Source organism: Erpetoichthys calabaricus, chromosome 7, assembly GCF_900747795.2.
Source record: "Erpetoichthys calabaricus chromosome 7, fErpCal1.3, whole genome shotgun sequence".
In the NCBI taxonomy this organism is placed as follows: domain Eukaryota; kingdom Metazoa; phylum Chordata; class Cladistia; order Polypteriformes; family Polypteridae; genus Erpetoichthys; species Erpetoichthys calabaricus.
In genome coordinates, this window is record NC_041400.2 from 70,838,681 (window position 1) to 70,853,553 (window position 14,873).

The following is a 14,873-nucleotide window of genomic DNA, read 5'->3' on the forward strand; positions in this document are numbered from 1 at the left end:
AGACCACATACATCCCTTCATGGTAGCAGTATTTCCTAATGGTAGTGGCCTCTATCCATAGGATAATGTTCCCAGTTACAGTGGAAAATCGTTTAGGAACGGTTTCAGGAAATGAAAAGTTCAAGGTGTTGACTTGACTTCCAAATTCCCCATCTCCTGATTGAGAATCTGTGGGATGTGCTGGAAAAGCAAGTCCAGTCTTTGAAGTTCCCTTCCTTGCAGCTTACAGGACTTACAGGATATACTGTTAATGTCTTGGCTTCTGATGCCACAGGACATCTTCAGAATTCTTGTGTATTCCAAGCCTCAATGGGTCAGAGTTGTTTTGGCGTCACAAGGAGGACCTTCAGAATGTTAGGCAGGTAGTTATAATGTTCTGGCTCAGTGTATTTTTTGCAGCATGATCATTAAAACTTCAGTGACGGATGATTAAAGCACGACCAAGCGTTTCAGCCATAGAATTAGTTGGGTAGGATAAGATTCTGTCAATTTTGCACATGAAAAAAGAATGGATTAAAAGATCAGAATACTGCCAAATAAAACTTCAAGTTCCTCCACAAAAAAATTCCGGATCATTTAAGGTTTACTGAGAAACTAAATGTCTTAAGTTATTCAGGCGATCGGACACAAAGCAGTTTGTCCAGTTTTATAAGCAGACATCTAGCCAATGCACTGGGGCATTGAAATCCACATATAGACTACAGGGTAAGCACCACAAGGAACAGAGGTGGTCCACTCCTACAAGTACTTGGGGGTCCACATTGATGACAGTTTGGACTGGTCTCTGAACAACATAGAGGAGCTGTATAAGAAAAGACAGAGCAGGCTCTTTTTCTTTAGAGGGCTGCGTACCTTTAATGTGGGAAGTCACATCCTTCATATCTTCTACAATTATGTGATGGCCTGTGCAGTTTTTTACACTGTGGTGTGCTAGGCTGGCAACATCACTTCAAGAGAGGTCAACTGAATCAACAAATAAGCTAATTAAAAAGGCAAGGCCAGTTATAGGACACACTCTGGACCCTCTGGAGGTAGCAGCAAAGGAGAGAATTAAAGCAAACTGAGTGCCATTATGAATAATGCTGCACATCCTCTTTCTGACACGTTAACACGGAGTACTTTCAGCCAGCAAATTATTCAGCAAAACTATGTCAAGAATCACTGCTGGCGCTCATTTATGCCATAAGCAATATGCCTGCGTAATGCCTCACTGTGACTATGACAGCCAAGTCAGAAGTTTTTTCCTTTTATATTTTCTTGCTTTATAGTCATTCTGGTATGTGATCAGACCAAAGTGTGTGCATGTTAATTTAGTTAGTTATTTATATGTTTATGTGTTTATTTTATTTAAATAGATTCTGTAAAAAGCCAAATGTACCCCTATGGAGATCTGTCTATTTCTGATTACCTCACCAACCTCTACTAGCAGCACTCCAAGCTTTTTTCTAGAAGGTCTCCTATCCAAGTACTGGCTGGGCCCAAACATGCTTAGCTTCAGATTGATTACCTGATCTGAAGTGCATATGGTATGGCTGATGGCTAATTAAAATGGAGGTCTGAAAACTTTTTCCAAAAGGTAGATGACAAGTCACTGAAATCCTGTCAATGCCAGATGATTTACCCTTGACCATGGAGTCCAAACCCCTTTTTAGTTTAAAGAGTGAAATAGGAGAATTCAAAAAAGATGTTTCTTCCAAAAAAAAGCTCAGGAATATCCAGACCATTAGGGAAACCAACTTTATTTCTGACACTTGTGAGCAAATGATTCACAATTCCTTCACTGAAGAGCAAAAAGTCTCCTGAGTTTTGCCTCAGAAATAGAGTACCAGGCTCTTGTGTGCTGAATCTCCAGTTAAGCTTTTTATAGCTGGTGTGAGTTTAACTGAAGTCAAGTTTGGATAATTAGAGTTTCATAATTAATGACTACTAGACAAGGGTGTGAACTTTCCAAAGATGTGAGATGTGACTCAAACTCAGTGACGTGTTGTTTTAAATGTGCCAAACTGTTTGTAAATGAAATGGAGCAATCATAAATTGTGCCCTCGTTAGATAATCATATAAATGTAGGATCCTGTACAGTGTAACGATCGATTGAAATTCACTCATTCAGATGAGAAACAAGATTTTGACAGTGAATGATATTTTTAAGCAAAGAATTGTTATGAAGAGACGATGATTTGTACTGTTTTCCAAAATGTACCCTAAACAGGTTTCCTACCGTGTCCCTGTGTTCTTGCTGAACTCAATTTAAAGTAAGAGTCTTGATAAACTATACTAATTCTTTTCATAATTTTAAAAACTTCAGTTATGTCACCTCTTAATCTCATTTTGTTTAAACTAAAAGGGCTCAGCTCTTTAAATCTTTCCTCATAACTCATCCCCTGCTGACCTGCAATCAGCCTAATCACTCTTCTCTGGACCTCTTCTAGCTCTGCTATAACCTTTTTGTAGACTGAAGACCAAAACCGTACACAGTACTCCAGAAGAGACCTCACCAGTGCATTATAAAGCTTGAGCATAACCTCCTAGGACTTGTACTCTACACATCGTGTGATATAACCTGACATTACAGCCTTCTTAATGGCTTCTGAGCACTGTCTGGACATTGATAGTGACGAGTCCAGAGTCCACTATGACTCCTAGATCCTTCTCATAAGGTGTACTTTCAATTTTCAGACCTTCCATTGTGTATTCAATTCTAACAGTTGTACTTCCTACATTTAATACTTTACGTTTACTTCTATTAAATTTCATTTGCTACAAATCTGCCCAAGTTCCTCTGTAATAAATCAATGTATTCTAGATTATCTGTGAAGCCCCTTAGCTTGGTATCATTTGAAAATTTAACCAGCTTGTTACTTATATTTCTATTCAAATCATTTATATATATTCTCACACATGTGGGAGGCAGCTAAAGATTCCCAGTCAGACCAGAGGGTGGCATAGTGCATTAATCCTTTCTCTTATCTCCCTGTAGACCAAATGTGGGAAATTCTGCCTGCTCCCATGATGTCACTTCCCATTCCGCCCCGAAGAAGTCACTTCCATACCAACAGAAGAGCCTCTTCCTGCTTTTCAACTTTATATCCACCATGTTTCCTAACCTATTCAGTTCTGGTTTGGACTCTTTTCTGTAAAGACCATTATTCTCAGCCTTTTTGCATTTGCAGCCAGTTCTCGAGTATATGGGAGGCTGCCCCAAACCTCTTTGTTGTGTCAAGGCTTGATTATTTACCACTACCTATGGAACACCACTCTTAATGTCAGCCAATTCTGATAAGGTTCCTTACACCATTACCCTTGGCTTCCTGTGTTTTAGCCAATTCTGTACCCATCTACACACTGCACCCTGAACTTCCACTTCTTATAGTTTGATGCCCAATGTCTTATATGGCACCTTTTCAAATTCTTTCTGAAAGTCAATATAAATAATATCATATGCACAACTCTGTGAAGTGTTCTGTTTTAATCTGTTTGGAGATAATTTAGCTACGACAAAGGTCCAGTCCTACAGGGCAAAGGACCTTCCTTATGTGAGATGCTCGGACATGGCTACAGAGTGGAGTCAGTATTACTTAAACACTCAGAATAAAATGTTATGATGCAAACACAGTTATTGCTGGTTTCTTAAGAACTCAGAAAACCTATTAACAAACAGAATACCCATTGGCTGTTGCATTAGTTTAATATCTTCTTGCAAAGCATTCAAAGGTTTAAGCCTACTTCCAGAAAGAATTCAAAGCATCAGCTAAGGAGGACAGAGGTACCCAGGAGCACCTAGCAGCAAATGCCTCTTTAAGTTCTTCTCCTGCTCCTGAAGTTTAAGCTGGATGATCAAATTGACAGAAGCCTTTGGTGGAATGGTGATAAGACACTTGTCTCTCTCTTTCTCACTCTCAATGCAGAGTTAAATGTATTGTCTTTGAATAGGATGCCTGTGCACACCCATATTAAATAGGCTCAAAATTGCTAAATCATACTTATTTACATACGTTTTAATTGTTTAAAACACCGCTTACATTGGTTCCATTACTGTTTACACTAATAGCCTCAGCCCATTATTTGTTCCTCCAGTAAGTAACTTGTTTGCCGTTCATATACCAGGGATGGTTTAGATGTCTCACTCTTTATTATGTTCCTCAGATGAACAACTGTGTCTTCAAGTTACCTCTTGGAGCCTGCTGTCTTTTCTAAGTGCTTTTACCACTTCAGGCCTTATGTGGGGCAATAAGGCAAACAGCAATGTTTGATTCCAGTGCACTACACAAGCATATATGATCTGTCAAAAAGTTTGAAATAATACTGTTTGTAATACAAGAAATGACAGCCTGAGAAGTAAGGATGTAACCATGAGCATGATAATGAGGAAAGTAAAAGAGATAAGTCAATTAAACTTAAATCGGAGACAAATTTACAAAGGCATTTGTCCAATAAGGGATTTATGGTAGCATTCACATCAGTTCCATGGATTATTTCATGCCTGTAAATTAGAAAAGTTCTTTCATAATAAAAAGCCAGAAAAAAAAAAACTTGACCACAGCATTTGACACTGTTTTGTCTTGGTAGAGTAATATATTACTCCACTTTCCCCTTTTGTATTATTAATATGTAGCCTTTGTCAGAATGCCTCAGATCTCACAGACTTACCACTGTTTATAAGGTATTGTACCATATAGTCCTGGGTATAACGTTAAACTGCATCTGGCCCTGCAAGCGGTCCTCCAACTTGCAGGGAAATCATGGAGGTTGGTTGCAGGATTGGCACTCCAGCCACCGTAAACAAAACTTCACACAACTCAGAGACAACAGAACAGACTCTTTTTTTATTCTCCGTGAGAGTAGCTCTCCTGCAGCCGCCCATAGGAAGGCTGCTCGCATCATGAAGGGGATGGGGGAAAGCCCTCGGGAGCCCCATTCCTGGAAGAGTCGAAACTGTTGGAGAGCCAATGGGGTTATGTCTGTTGGGGAATGAAACTGGTGTGGTGCTGAGGCGTTGCCCGCTGCACGGCAGCACTTGGGTCTCAATTTGAGACAGCCCATATGGGTAGGCGCATGGAACATCTTGTCTCTCCGGCAAGATGATCATCTTCCTCTGTTGTTGGAGGAGCTGTGTAAACTCCGCATTTCAGTGGCGGCACTCACTGAGGCGCGCAGACCGGGGACTGGCCAGATCTCTGTAGGTGGATACACCTTTTATTGGTCTGGTCACTCTGATGGCTGTCATACTCGGGGAGTAGCTGCTGCTGTAGCGGACTGGCTTCTTCCGATGGTGTCCGATGTCACTCCTTTCAACGAGCATATTATGGGACTCAGATTACTGCCCTCCATGGGTGTCTTGTCTGTTGTCTCAGTGTATGCTTCGACCGTGGTGAGTGATCTCTCGGCGAGGGAGAGATTTTATTCGCAGCTTCACTCGGTGGTTGAAGGGTGCCCACGAGGTGACACTCCTCTGGTCATGGGTGACTTCAATGCAGCCACTGGCACTGACAGGGCTGGCAATGAGGATTGTCTCGATGGGTTTGGTGTCCGGGGTGAAAGTGGCTCCATGTTCCTTGACTTTGCAAAAGGTCACGAGCTGCGAATCGCTGGATCCTGGTTCCAGCGCCCAGAACTGCATTTTTGGACTTGGTACTCCAATACTGGTGGTGCAGCGAAGGAGATCGATCACATCCTCATGGACAGATGCTGGAGGCTCTTGCAAAACTGCAGGGTCTACAGAAGTGCCCAGTTTGTGAATTCTGACCACAGACTTATTGTTGCTACTCTTAGGATCCAGCTTAGGTCCAGTAGGTTGCCACCTACTAGGAATATGAGCCTGGACTTGGCCAGACTCCAAGATCAGGCTGTTTTTGATGAGTTCGCACGCAGTTTGTGTGAGGAATTTTCAGATTTGGGTGCAACTGCCGATCCTAATGTGATGTGGAAGACCTTCCGTGACAAGACCCTGAAGGTTGCTGAGGGTTGTGTTACCGGTGTTCCCAAAAGGAAGTGTTTCATCCCTGGATATCATTGAGAGGAGTCGCAGTGCAGGGCTCAATGGCAACTCTGGTCTGTACCGGGAACTGAGAAGGACGGCTGCGAGGGCTCTGAGGGCAGATAAAGAGGCGTTTGTTAGAGGAATCTGTGAGCCAGTGAAACACCATCTGTGGTCTAGCGACCCACGTCCTGCTTACAGAGGAATCGAAGCATTACACACATCTGAATCTGTTCCTTGGAAAGTCACAGTCAGGGCGGCTGATGGAACGGTCCTTACGAATTACACTGCAGTTGTGACCCGCTGGGCTGGCTACTTTGAGCAGTTGTTCAAAGCTGATCCTCTGGCTAGGACGTTGGATATCTCTGGGTCCACGGTCCTTGAGGCTGATCCTCCAATTAGCTGTGAATCACCCAATCTCACTGAGACAGTAAACTTGATCCCTTAGCATTAAAAGTCAAGGCGAAAGTAAAGAATTTAGGTGTAATCATGGACTCTGACCTAAACTTTAAATTGCATATTTACTGTATTACTAGGACTGTATTTTTCCATTTAAGGAACATTGCAAGTTAGACCATTTATACCATTGCAAGATTCTGAGAAATCAATTTACATTTTTGTTTTTAATCAGCTAGATTACAGTAATGCACTCTTAGCTGCTCCAAGAAAGACATCAATCTGTCCCAGTTAGTTGAATATGCAGGAGCAGGAATCCTAGCCAGAAAAAGAAATTCTGAGAACATCTCACCAGTTTTAGCATCATTACATTCGTTACCCGTGTCCTTTAGAATTGATTTTAAAATACTACTAATGGTATATAAAGCCATAAATAATCTTGCTCCTTCCTATATTTTGGAGTGCCTGTCCCACTACATTCCAAGTCATAATCTTAGATCTTCTAATAGTGTCCTGCATATAATTCCAAGAGCCAAGCATTAAAGAAGTGGTGAGGCAGCCTTGTGCTGTTATTCCACATATCTGGAATACTTTACCAATAGAGATACACCAGGCTTACACTGTAGATCATTAAAAAAAACATACTTTTTTAATTTGGCTTTTTCACAGCTACATTTTAGTTCTGCTCTTAATAAACAAGATAAAAGATTATTAATATTTACTTTTCTCTGTTTTCTTTTCCGGTTCTTCTGTGGTGACGTTCTGTTCAATCACTACCTGATCAAAGTCCTGTGCAGCCACCTATGATGTTTGAATGAAAATGGATACCCCAGCTTGCCACAAGAACCACTGCACTCTTTCCACCTGGAACCCTAGCAGATTTTGTTATTTTCTCCAGCTTAACTGGAATATTTTACATTTTTTCACTCACTCTGGCCACCTGACCTTATCATCGGACATTGATTTAGGGACCAGGGGCCTCATGTATAAACGGTGCATACGCACAAACATGTTGCATACTCCCGTTTCCACACTCAAATCGCGATGTATAAAACCTAAACTTGGCGTAAAGCCACACACATTTTCATGCTAACTCAAATCCTGGTGTACATAAGTTCTCCGCTCGGTTTTGCAAACTGGAGGCACCCAGCGTCAAAGCAGTGCTTTGCTTCAGTGTGGTTTCCCTTTCTTTTTTAGATCCACATCCCTGGCGCAGCTTTATCATATGCACTGAAATTAACCGCATATTATTTATTAGTTTAAGGCATATGATTGAAATTAACCTGTAACAATATAATGGTCCACGGAATGGTCAAACTATTCCAAATACTATAGCTGCTTTAGTGTTGTTCCTCTCACTGCACCTTCTTCTTCTTCTTCTTTCAGCTACTCTCATTAGGGGTTGCCACAGCAGATCATCTTTTTCCATATTACTCTCACTGCACCACTCAGAATATTTATATCACTGTATCTGAATATGGAATCCCAGCTCTACAGCAGCTGATCAGAAAGAGAATTATCAGTATACAGCATCAAGCACACACTGCCTCAGTCATGCTGCCTATTTGAACTGCTCTCATACGTCAAACGCTTCAGAGCCTTTCCTGTACTGACCTTGCGGTTCAGAAACAGTTTCATTCCAAGAACTATAAATGCACTCAATCAGTCCATCAAGTGCTCCTTGTAGTACTGTTTGTACATATTAGTACAATTACCTCACTGTAAACTTGTGATACAGTTATAATATTGCACAACCTGCGCCACTTTATAAAGCGTGTATTTACATATAATGACAATATCATTTAAGATGAAATGCAGCAAAATATGTTTATTACATTAAACAGATAAAATGTTAACATCATTTAAATAATCTATATTGTTAATAATTAAACATGTGAGGACATGGTGTCGCAGTACTAGCAAGGAGTTGGCGCCCTGTTCAAGGATTTTTCCTGCCTCGCGCTTTATTCTTGCTGGGGCTGGTGTGACACTGGAAGGATAGATGGACAGAATAATTAAACAAGTACTATGAAGATATTTCAATGTTCCTTAAAAGTTTTGAAGAACTGGCATTCTAAGCTTACAGATGGCTTAACGTCTATTACAAAGCTGATTGTGTGGCGATTGGGTACTTGGAGAAAGAAAAGGAAGGACAAGAATTGGGGGTTAGTATGTTTGAAAGAGACAGTACTGCTGCAATAAATTATTTCATCGAAGGTCACGCACGGTGCAGTAAGCATCTTGCGTGAGGCAGGAACAATCTCTGGATGGGGCACCAGTTCGTCACTATTACTGCGCCACCGTGTTCCCATGTTTAATACATGCTTTAATTGATATGGTATGAATGCTGAAATGATATCAAGTATACATCTCAGTATTTTAATTATTCAGAGAACTATAATATCACGAATGTAATGGATTCTGTGTCCTGTCAGAGGAAGAGAAAGCACGTTCAAGAAGCACATAGTGATTCACACACATAGAGCACATAGAAGAACACATACTGTACAAAACAAAGCATTTAACACGCTACTTTAGTTACGATGGGATTTGAGAAACTAGTAAATTAAATGATTTTAAGATGAAGTTTATGATGTTCTACTTTAATGACAAAATAAACTACGTGATTAAAGTTGAAATTTCGAGATTAAAGTTGACATTTCAAGCTTTTTTTCCCACTGTGTCCCTATGTTTTTTTCTTTTCTCTGTACCCTAATAAGCATCATATGACACTCAGACGGTGGGCTATAACTCGCCTTTTCACGGCGACTTTGATATCTGACAACTTCTTTTTTATTTCGGGCACGGTGCGACTTTGTGAACTTGAGCTTTCGAGTTTCTCCGCCACTCTGTCACTCGATCAGCTTCCTTTAGTTGTTTATATCACTATTTAAACCAACAAATAATAAGTTTTTCCTTGCCTCCACTTGGTATTTGCTGAAATTCTTCTATTTTCCCCCATGCTTTTGCCACTGCCTTTTCATAGAACGCTGAGCTTAAGGGCTATTTATATTGATTTGCATATTCAAAGAGGCGTAATTCTGGGAGGAATTGGGGAGTGGCAGCAGGCACGTGCACATGCATTATTTTTCACGCTGACTGGGATTTATGTAGCGGAAGAACGTTGAAGTTGGTGTTCACACAGATTCATTCATCTGGATTTTTTTGTACGTACAAACATTTCTGCTTTTGTCCGTACGCCATGTTTTAGTGTGAATTCTACGTACGGTGTTATACATGAGGCCCCAGGTCTGATTCTCTTAATTATATGTTTATTTTATATAAGTGTACATTATTTATTTTTGTATACTATTTATTTATTATTATTCCCACCTTTTTTTTTTTTTGCTTTTAAGTGTTTCTTTAATATTAGAACATTAAAACACTAGAACAATCTAGATAAGAGCAGGCCATTTGGCTCAACAAATTTTGCCAGTCCTATCCACTTAATTCTTCTAAAAAACATCAAGTCTAGTTTTGAAAGTCCCTAAAGTCTTAAAGTCTACAACTTTACTTGGTAGCTTATTCCAAGTGTCTATGAATCTCTGTGTAAAGAAAAACTTCCTAATGTTTGTGTGAAATTGACCCTTAACAAGTTTCCAACTGTGTCCCTTGTTCTTGATGAACTCATTTTAAAATAACAGTCTTGATCCACTGTACTAATTCCCTTCATAAATTTAAACACTTCAATCATGTAACCTCTTAATCTTCTTTTGCTTAAACTAAAAAATCTTTTTGTGTAATTCATTCCCTGTAGCCCTGGAATCAGCCTAGTTGCTCTTCTCTGGACCTTTTCCAGTGCTGCTAGTACTTTTTGTAGCCTGGAGACAAAACTGTACACTGTACTCCAGATGAGGATTCACCAGTGCATTAAAAATCTTCAGCATAACCTTCTTGAACTTGTACTCCACACATTGTGCTATATAACGTAACATTGTATTTGCCTTCTTAATCGCTTCCGAACACTGGCGGGAAGTTGATACCTTAGAGTCCACTCTAACTCCTAAATCCATCTTGTAAAGCACTTTGAGCTACATCCTTTGAATGAAAATGCACTATAGAAAGAAATGTTTTGTTGTTGTTACAGTTGTCGCAATAACGAGACATTACACAGATAAAGGTTTGGGGCAGCCACCCGTATAATGTGGTATCCTGGCTGCAAAGTCGTTTGTTCAATAAAGAGCACTGATGTGCATACAACAGAGTCCAAAACAAGACTGACACATAGGGGAAACAGTTAGACTTTTAAAGGGGAAGACAGGAAGTGAGGTCATATGGGTCTGGCTCAGGTTCATCTGCCATTGGTTCAAGCCCGGAGGTGACATCACAGGGGCCGGAGCCGATAAGGTCTTCTTCCATTGGCTCGGTCCCGGAAGTGACGTCATGAGAGCCAGGTGAGATCTCCCGGGAATGGTCTACAGGCAAGGAAAAAAAAGAATCCGTGCACTCTGCCGCATCCCGGCATGCCTCAGAACTGTCTTCCCTCGAGCCCTTTAGCTGCCTCCCATGCGCACGTGTGTGACACAGTATTGTGATAAACGTTTGTACTTAGAAAAAACAGTTTTAGAACTTTAGAACTACATGCCAAGTCAGAATGATAAAGAACTTGCTAACCATTAATTAATCTTCAAAAGGACCTCTACCACATATGCATGTTGTACCCAGAGAATACCAGATTAAAACCAGAATAAACTAATATCTACATGCAACTTGCAAACATGACCTAGCCTTGTGGCTGAGTTGGCAGAAGTTTTCAAAGACATACAGGGACAAAGCCAGATCTGATCTAAGCCTAAAGCACAAGACCATCATAAATTTAGGCTAATAGAGAAACTCTGATTTGCTGCCATTCCATCCACTCAGTGAACATGCCAGTAAATCAGCTTACTAAGACAAAGAGCCACGTGGTAGTCTAGGCATATTGGATGCAGAGTTGTATTTGTATATCCAGAACTCTGCAGCCAGAGCCCTCACCCACACAAAGTGTTTTGCTCACATCTTCCCTGTTCTCTCCCAGCTTCACTGGTTACCGGTTCCATCAAGGATTAAATTCAAGATTCTGCTTCTCACCTTCAAAGCCCTAAATAACCTTGATCTCCTCTACCTCACTCAACTACTAGCTCCTTACATTCCCTGTCGCTCTCGCAGGTCCTCGAGCAGTAATCTCCTTACAGTCCCACGCACCAGACTCTCCACCCTGGGAGGCAGGTCCTTCTGTGCTATAGCCCCTCAACTCTGGAACTCTCTTCTTCAGTCTCTCTGAGATTGCTCTTCTTTCTGCACTTTTAAATCTCAACTGAAAACTTTCCTCTTCTATGAACTTTTGTCATCTGTGTATTTTTTTTTTTTTTTACTCTGTATGTAAAGCGACCATGAGTTTGTGAAAGGCGTTCAATAAATGTAACTTATTATTATTATTTTATTATTTTGTCACACTCATTTGGCTTCTGCTTTTTGAGAACATTAGAAATTTTAATTAACTTGCAACGCATGAATAAAAGTGTAAACCTTCTCTCCTGCTCGTTTTGGTTTGTAACAGGTTGATAAGTGTAAATACTGTATGAGGACTATATTGGAGATTTAGGACTCTTTGTTCAGGTCTATGTAATAAAGACTCTGAAAGTGAAAACAGGGTTGCCCTAACACCCTTCCATGATAAAACAATGCTTCAAACTCCCAAGGCCACAACATATAAACACATCACATTTGCTTTCTGACAATGACTCAGTTTATTTTAGACCAGATATCAGGCATATACTGGATATCTTCTCTTCGTCTAGGACAAGTAAACATGGAACCTCTGCTTCAATTTCTAGATGGGTCAACCAATAAAAGATATTAGACCTAACCTGGATAACGAACATGTTATACATTCATTTTTCACTGTCTTTTTAATAGATAGATTGGAAGAAACTCTTTAAATAAATTTATAAATAAATAAACATACACACTATGGTCTGAATGCACACCAGATTGACAATATAGCAAGAAAATTAAAAAGAAAGAAAACTTCTGACTTGGCAGTCACAGTGAGGCATCATGCAGACATGTTGTTTATGGTAAAAAGGAGCCCTTGATGCACTTCTACTGAATAATTTGTTGGCTGAAAGTACTCAGTGTTAGTGTGTCAGAAAGAGGATTTAAAGTATTATTCATAATGGCACTCAGTTTTGTTTTAATTCTCTCCTTTGCTACTACCTCCAGAGGGTCCAAAGGGTGTTGTATAACTGACCTTGCCCTTTTAATTAGCTTGTTGCGTCAATGAGCCTCTCTGGAAGTAATGTTACCAGCCTAGCACACCACAGTGTAAAAAACTGAATTACAGATATGAAGGCTGTCACTTCCCACATTAAAGGTACACAGCCTCCTAAGGTAAAAGAGCCTGCTCTGCCCTTTCTTAAATACAGTAGTTCCTCTGTGTTATGAGACCAGTCCAACCTGTCATTAATGTGGACTCCCTAAGTACTTGTAGGAGTGGACCACCTCTACATCCACTCCTTGAACAGTGACCAGACATAGAGGCTCTTTGGTGTGGTGTGGATAGACAGAAACCAGTTCCTTGGTTTTGCTGATGTTAAGATGCAGACAATCCTGTTTGCATCAAGAAACAAAGTTTTCCACCTGACCTGACTTCTATACTCTGTATCATCCCCTTTATCAATACAGTCCATAAGTAGGGAATCATCTAAGAATTTCTGTGTTTGACATGACATGGTGTTGTTTTTATAGTTCAAGGGGCACCGAGTAAACAGAAAAGGAAATAGGACTGTTTCTTGTGGAAAAATGTGGAACAGTGTTGCTCACAACCATATCAGTGACACAGTCCTTGAGTTGACTGGGCAGATAGTCCATTTTCCAGGACACCATAGGCTCATCCACCTGCATATCTCCGGGTTTACCTCTTATCAGGGATGGTTGGATGGTGTTGAAAGCACTGGAGAAATCAAAAAACATAATCCTCACAGTGCTGCCACCTTTGTACTAGTGAGAAAAAGCTTTGTGGAGCAGATAGATAATTATATCCTCCACTCCCTTTTTTGTCTGATAGGCAAGCTGCAGTGGGTCTTGGTGGTCTACCACAAGAGGACTCATATAGTCCAGGACCAGACTGTCAAAGGTCTTCATGATGTGAGACATAAGTGCCACTGGTCTGTAGTCATTAAGAGAAAAGTGTTCTTCTTTGGAACTGGAACAATGCAAGATATCTTCCACAGCAGCGGCACTTTCTGAAGCCTTAAGGACAGGCTGAACAGATGACAGAGGGCACCACAAAGTTATAGTTATAATTATACTTAATAGCAGGGAATACCCATGAAATATACTTTAATTTACTCATTACAGTCAATACAGACAATTACTGTTCATTATTGATTCATCCCAAGAAGAAAAGCAGGGCTGTGTGATTTCAATTCAGTTTTGCCCTTTGGCAAAACAATTCCCACATTCCAAAAATGAAGCAAAGGGGGACGGGTTTCTTTTATGTACCATATACTGCTTTGTTTGTGTCTTTCACAATAATACTGTAAAACATTTCAGTTTCTTCCTGAAACATATTTTTTTTCAGTTTAGCATTTTCATAGGTGTTATTAGACATTATTTAATTAAAGTTAGACTTTGTCACATACTGTGACTTTAAGTGATTTTAGCTTGCTTAGCACAGCATTTTTGGCTATTTGCCTTATGCAACTAAATTATATACAGTGGTGTGAAAAACTATTTGCCCCCTTCCTGATTTCTTATTCTTTTGCATGTTTGTCACACAAAATGTTTCTGATCATCAAACACATTTAACCATTAGTCAAATATAACACAAGTAAACACAAAATGCAGTTTGTAAATGGTGGTTTTTATTATTTAGGGAGAAAAAAAAATCGAAACCTACATGGCCCTGTGTGAAAAAGTAATTGCCCCCTGAACCTAATAACTGGTTGGGCCACCCTTAGCAGCAATAACTGCAATCAAGCGTTTGCGATAACTTGCAATGAGTCTTTTACAGCACTCTGGAGGAATTTTGGCCCACTCATCTTTGCAAAATTGTTGTAATTCAGCTTTATTTGAGGGTTTTCTAGCATGAACCGCCTTTTTAAGGTCATGCCATAGCATCTCAATTGGATTCAGGTCAGGACTTTGACTAGGCCACTCCAAAGTCTTCATTTTGTTTTTCTTCAGCCATTCAGAGGTGGATTTGCTGGTGTGTTTTGGGTCATTGTCCTGTTGCAGCACCCAAGATCGCTTCAGCTTGAGTTGACGAACAGATGGCCGGACATTCTCCTTCAGGATTTTTTGGTAGACAGTAGAATTCATGGTTCCATCTATCACAGCAAGCCTTCCAGGTCCTGAAGCAGCAAAACAACCCCAGACCATCACACTACCACCACCATATTTTACTGTTGGTATGATGTTCTTTTTCTGAAATGCTGTGTTCCTTTTACGCCAGATGTAACGGGACATTTGCCTTCCAAAAAGTTCAACTTTTGACTCATCAGTCCACAAGGTATTTTCC

At 40.3% G+C, this 14,873-nt stretch overlaps 1 long non-coding RNA gene across 1 annotated transcript in view; it reads right to left on the minus strand.

Moving 5' to 3' along the window:
- LOC127528856 (uncharacterized) overlaps nt 1–14,873 on the minus strand; it is a 94,276-nt gene extending 79,403 nt beyond the window's left edge. Inside the window, exon 1 of the long non-coding RNA XR_007935461.1 lies at nt 14,249–14,873. This is a non-coding gene — a long non-coding RNA (uncharacterized LOC127528856). The remainder of the gene's footprint in view (nt 1–14,248) is intronic.